We start from the raw sequence: 6955 nt of genomic DNA on the forward strand, positions 1-6955 counted from the left end.
AATCCTCTTCAGGGCTTCTGAGCTGATCCACCATGTAGTTAAATCCATCATCACTGCTCACATGAGAGCAGTATGTGAAGAAATCAGCTCTCTGCAGACTTTATCCAGCATAGTAGCATTGTCAAATATGACTGATCACCTTAAAGGTAATTGATTAGACTATTACAGGTATACTCCTCCCTCACAAAATATCTTTGTTCCCTCTATATTTTACATCAGCACTGTATTAAATTCTTCTGTTTTCTCAGCATAAGCCTTAGTGCGGCCATTCTCTTTTCCTCTCCTCTTTTTTTCCACCCAGCACAGTGCCATGTAAGTTCACAGTAATGTATCCCCAGTCTGCTTAGAGACTGTGAATCAATAGAACCGTGGCGAAGCTATGAATATCCCTCCCTCTGACCTATTTTACACAAAGTCTTTGATCTCTCTCCATGTTTGTTTGGAATCTGTATACAGCTGCCACAACGATGCTGATGATGGTGATGATGATGATATTGCCCAAAATATGACAGGCTTGTTATGTTAAAACCACAGTATTATTTTCATTTGCATATTTAAAAAAAAGGCTTTTTGATATCCTTATCTAGTTTGAGGTGTTTTTCTCCATAAATTGGGTAAGGAGAGGCAGCAGTGGGAAAGATAAGTCCTTTGCCATGCAGTTTCAGGGCCAGACGATCTGCATTCCTGAAGTAGATTTGAATTTAATGGACTTATAGATGATTAATGAATCAATTATTGGACGCAGCATCTGATCTCTGGGTGGCACTGACAGCTTTCCAAATTGAAAGAAGCACAATCGTTGTGGCGACTTGCCTTACTGCCGGAACAATGTGCTCCTGTAATTATAAATGCATGGAATAATTAACAAACAACTTCATTACCAGGTCATTACACGTCAGGTCATTTAGGGTCGTCCGCAAGGGATGGGTGGAAAGTACAGCTAAGCTCACAGACGACTGCGCTCGCTCGCTCTGTGTGCCGATAAGGACAGGAACACAAACACAGCCTTCGTGCAGCTTAGAGCGAAGATTGGGTTAATCTTGTAGAGGAGAAATGCACTGTAGGCTTTTAGCCCAGCAGTGACGCTGAGTGCGAGGCCTCTCTGCTGTGATATGAGGCATATAGCTGAGTGAAACGGAGCTGCCATCCCCCCCTTCTTCACCCCTCTCTCTCCATTCTTCCAGAGGGACTGCTTGTTGACATCCATTAGGAGGTTTCCCAGCATTGAGCCAGGCCAGGAAAGAGGGCTAATGATGTAATTCCCTGAGAGATGACATTAAAATGTCAAAGTGCCGCAGCTGACATCATCCATTTAGCACCACATTTTCCAATAATATACATTTGTCTTCCCTTTTTTTCCCCCCCGTTCGCTCAGCTTTCCTTCCTAGAAACTGGAGCTCCCCACCCATCGCAGCGCCTCTAGGCTGCACTTAGGTGTGGAGCCGCACGACGGAGGACTGGAAGAGGGGGATATCATCAAAGCCCGTCTTCCCCCGCAGCTATAAATGCCCTGCTCCAGAAAGCAGTGTTTTGAACAGGCTATGTGTGTCGTGTTACATTTCTTCCTCCCTCTTTCAAGCTCCAGCTGATGCTAATTCATCTTGTCTGTACAACAAAGACCCCCACCTCCTCCAATACACACACACACACACACACACACCCACACACGCACACACTCTCCTCATTCCTCCACCTCTTTTTCCAACTCCTACCACATGTGGAGTTGGCCCCGGGACGCATTTAGGTTGACTATCTGCAGCCGTCCTTATATAAAGCATGATCCAAACTGTCAGCCCTTGATTGTGGATTACCAGGCTGATATGAATAGGAATATGAATCGTTACGTCTCCTGTTGTCTTATCGTGTTAATTTCACGGCCCGATGTGTGACAGGATGAAGAGAACATCTTGTACATACGAGAAAAGGCTTAGTTGTTCATCTTCTACCTGCCTCGTGCCTTGGTTCGCCGCCTTTCACACGGGTCAATAAACGTGCGGTTTTTCAGAGAAAACGTAGAATCTGAATTATATTTCTATGAGGGAGAGCCGACAGCTCTCTATTCTTCAGCCCAGTGAGTGGGCAGGCTTACACGTCAATAATGGATGCTTGAAGGCAGAGTAAGTAGACGTGAACTGGAAGCAGAGAAGGGGGCTGCGCCTCACTCAATAATGAATCAATTGATCCCCCTGCAGATGATGGATCAGGTTGCTATGACGACAGATACAGAGTTACCCGGAGCAAAGAGCGGAGGTTTATTTCAGAGGAGCATGCACTTAAGGCTACGAGTGGATCTTGGCTTTATTCGTACGGTGATGCAGGTTGTGATTAATAAGAGAGGTGCAGAGAGAAGAGAGGTAGATAAATGCAGCTAAATGGATACGCTCCACCGAGGAATTGCTGTGTAAAACCGACAATTCATCACATCGTGTTTCACAATTCATAAACACTCCAAACCTACTTTTTCTGGCTTCACATGAACGCAGATGTAAAGACGCCACAGGTGCTTGTGATTAGGTTGACAATCAATCCTGTTATGATTATTAGTTGGCGCGCTCTCACATGATGTATTAGTGTGGAGCCGGAGCTGAATACACATGTAGATTTTCTGTACATGTAGAGCCGGATACTGAAAAACCAACATGTTTACCATTTCTGCATGTGTGCGTTCTGTTGCCGTGGCAACGCGGCTGATGCTGGTCCAGCTGGGACCATGTTGCCAAGTAACAGCTGAGTTATGAGAGGAGAGGAGAGGAGCGTGGGCGTTGGGAGGGGAGTGGGTGGAGGGAGCGCTGAGGATACGAGGGCTTCTACAAAGAGATCCAGCTCGCCTGCAACAAAGACTGCAAGCGTGAGGGGGGGGAAATCTCTCTCAGGGTAAAAATACATTTATTTAGGTTATGGCTCTGGATTTGAAAGTAAGATGCCTTTGATCTTCCTCTCTCTCTCTCTGGCTGTGCCTTCGTGCCAGAGAATGTTAATACTTGGGTGCATCACAAAGCGCCCCTACTATCCGGAAAAAGGCAGGCAAACAAAATAAGCCATGCCAACAACGTAAGTGATGTGCTCCATACTAAACAGCAGCGGGGCTGCAGACAAATTGCTTCGCATTACATCTCTGATAATTCCCTCTCATGAAAAGAAAATTGGAGTAATGAGCGTACCAATCTGTCTGCAGAGGCCTAGCTGCATTGACCCTGGCTCTAACATGACTACAGAGAGGGCATGGAGCCTGTAATTACTCACAGGCAGGCAGGCAGGCAGAGGAATATCGGAAACAGTCCTGTTCCAAAGCCCTCAGCTGTAAATGATCGTGTGTCCTTGTACTCCAGGAAGCCCAGGCATGGAATTACACCGAACGGCCTCTTGTTGAGTCAGCACCATGCAGTTTAGCATACAGGCAGGGAAGGTTAAACTGCAACCCCATCTTTTTCTGGGCTCAGTTTCATGGTTCTGAGGGTGGAAACGCGGCCTGTAATCCATGAAGTTATTTGAGTTAATGGTTTGTGATAACAGCAGCTGGCCGTGTTTTTGATTCGCCATTTGGATTCCTTCACAGAAAGGTTACGCCCACAAAACCCCATCTGTGCGCGTCAGATGATGAAGTACAAAGGATGGCGACATGTTTTTACAATCCATTTACTTGTATGACCTATTCGTTCCCACAGATATGCTCATGAATCATCTTGACCCAACCTTACAGGCTGTCTTTCACTGCCAGATGTCCATAAATGTTGAGCCCATAGTTTCAACATCATTATTGTTCCGAGCTTCTGGCTGAAATGCTTTTGTTCGCTCCGGGTAAGAATGTATTTTTCTGTCTTCCACAGTCTGAGCAGTCTGATTTGTTGTCATGGAAACTGATCATGAAGTGCCTGGTATTTCATTTGGGACTAATTGTCACCCCCAAACAAACACGCATGCTCATGGACTCACACTCATTGCTGGGATCAAAGCATTTGTCACTCTCTTTGTGATAATATTCTCATGCTCCAGTACTTTTCAACAAAACGCCCCAACACAATGCCCAAGATCCAGCGCAAGAGAGAGTGAAATAGCTGAAAACAACAAACTCCACAAACAGAGCAGCTATTGAAGATCCTGGAACCGTTCCCTAGCTGCTTGATCCAAATCTGCTCAATAAATTTTCCATGAAAATTGTCTGGGAAATGTGTGATATGGCGCTGGGTGAACAACTGACACGTTCAGCCCTCGCCTAAAAGTTGCATCAAGTGTCATCCTAAAGATCGGACGTCATTCTGTCCATCCAGATTTGTGCAGCTCATGAATTACAGGTGGAGACAGAGAACAAAAACAATGGAGCAAACGTGGCTTCATGCTTTATATAACAGAGGTTGCCTGTGGCGATTGTGCAATGCGGTGCTGTTGTCTGGGCTGATGTAAACAGAGCCTCGGTGCCTCTGGAGGCTCAGCCATGTGCCTTGATGCAGCAGTTATGGGCACATGCCCTACTTTCATAAATCAGAGCTGGAAAAAAAAAAAAAAAAAAATAGGAAACAGCGTGAGGGGAGAGGAGGAAGAGGAGGGGTGAGCCATGCAAGGGGATGCCGAGCGAGCGAGAGAGAGAGAGAGAGAGAGAGAGAGGGAGGGGGGGAGGGAGGGGAAGCGGGGGGGGGGGGGGGGGGGGGACTGAACAAGGCTCATATTGATGTTCCAAACACAGCTGCAGGCGTCAGCTGACTAGCTGGCCTGGAAGCGGCCCCAAGTTCTGCCTCCTGCCTTTATCAGCTTACACTGTGACCTTTCTCTCTCTACTGGAATAGATCCCCCTCTACACCCCCCCCACCCCCTCCATATCTGGCCCTTTACCACGCACTGTCCGCGGCCCCGATGACTCCGACCCCCCCCCCCCACCCCCCCCCCTCTCTCTCTGACTCTGACATCTGACTTCTGCTAGGGGGGTTCGTATCTGCATGCCTCCAGAACACTGGGGCTCTCTTTTCAGCGCATCAGCACTTTTATTTGTCTCACATGGCTCGGTTTTCAAGCCTCGCCCCTCGCGCTCTTACTCAACTCTCAGCGCTACTCCTCACGTACGCACTCCGCCGCCCAGGATAGAGGTGGGAGCGCCGACGGAGGGCTCTATCCTCGTCTGTTCGTGGATAGTCTTCTGCATGTGCAATATTTCTGTCAAATTTCGCAAAAAAAAAAAAAAAATGCACACTCAGATTTGGAGCTATAAGCAAAGCAGGAGTTAGCAGCAGTGTTACGGCGGGGCGAGGTCGAAGTGGCAGCTGTCGTTAAGAGTCTGTCCCTGAGGGGCCGTAATCAGCAGAGGTAACTGTCAATCAAAGGTCCAAAGGCCTCACGGGGCTGCTTCCCAGAAAGACCCCCCCCCCCCCCCCCCTTACACACACACAGACACACACACCTCCCCTTGATGACGTGCGTCGGTGGCAACTCAAGTGTTACTGGATAGTGTTTCTATGGGAGCTGTCCACCCACACAGCAGCAGCAGCACCTCCCCTCCCCTCCGACTGTTTGCAGGAAACACTCATCCTTCTCTGGAGATGTCGCCCGAGGCGGCTCATGCACTCATAAATCCCGGGCTCCTTTCTGGGAAATGAAGGGGCTTGAAGGATACATACATACACACACTGGGAGAGGAGGGAGGGAGGGGGGGGGAGGACGCAGAACACAGCTTGCCAAGTATATCTCTGCAGCCTTTTGACAGCGGAGAGGCTGGAGTGAATGTCTGCCTTCTGTGGGAGGCAAATAAGGAGCCGTACTCCGAGCTTGCTTGGTTACAGCGTGAGAATCCTAGACACTGTGGTATCTAGGCAGACCTCAGCGATACCCAAAACATTACAGGAATGAAAAGTGTCGGGGGGGTGGGGGGTGGGGGTGGAGGGAGCAAATAAGAGGGAAGGCAAGAGAAAGAATAGAAGCGTTTAAAGGCAGCCATCGCCGGCTTCAAATGTCTGTCAGCTCCCGGTTAGACAATGGAACACAGCTGTTGCTAGGGCTTTGAACTGCAGCTGTCTTTTGTTTCGCGTGTACACATGTGTGTGTGTGTGTGTGTGTATGCACGCTTACATGTGGTCATGGGTTTGGTGCGTGTTGAACACTGGGTCGCCATAATGTTTTTTAATAGGAACATTAGTGCATGTGCATCCAACGGATGTCAGAGCCAAACAAGAGTAGATTGAGGTCACAGAGAGTTTTGCAGAGAGAGACACACGAGTCGTCGGCGAATATGTCAGATGTTCCTGATTTAGAAACCCTCGAGCAAGGAGGAAGGATGAGGAGGAGGAGGAGGAGGGGGGGGGGGGGGGGGGAGCGCTCAGTCTGGAGTGTGCTGTAATGGTCCGGGGTTGAGGGTCAGGGTAAGGGAGGGAGACGAAGGACAAGGCTGTCTGTCTCGTAGACGCAAACATCTCACTCACTCTCGGTCTCGCTCATCAATATCCTCAGAGGGAGAGAGAGGGGAGAAAAAGCCGGAGGTAATGTTCGATTACTTTTATGATGGATTCTTCCCGACTGAGCGAGCGGCGGCGTCCGTCACGCCCGCGGACTCCTTCAAGTGCCTCATTATCAGTTCCGTCCGTGGAACATCTCGTCCTCATCGCGGCTGCTTTTTTGATCATCCTTGAGACAATGCACCATTAGGCCCGGGCTGGTTTTCGAAAGCAGCGCTCAATTACTCAAGGGGAGACTCATTTCCATATCAGAAAGCACAGGCGTGATTCTGCAAATAAAAGAACACATTAGACTTCCCCCTCCCCACGATATGTTTCAATTATTCATATAACGTAAGAGCGAGCGGATAGAACAGAATCACGCCTTGATTTGCATTCTGCTGGGGGAATTAACATTTTTGCGATCTCACTCACAACACGTAGGCTTGAATTTAGAAGATCCCCAAAGTTCTAGGTGAAACATTGACGTGTGTGTGTGTGTTTACCTCATCTGTCTGCACGCTGCTTTGTCACACAGA

The sequence above is a fragment of the Centroberyx gerrardi genome, chromosome 15 (genome assembly GCF_048128805.1).
Source record: "Centroberyx gerrardi isolate f3 chromosome 15, fCenGer3.hap1.cur.20231027, whole genome shotgun sequence".
Classification (NCBI taxonomy): Eukaryota; Metazoa; Chordata; class Actinopteri; order Beryciformes; family Berycidae; genus Centroberyx; species Centroberyx gerrardi.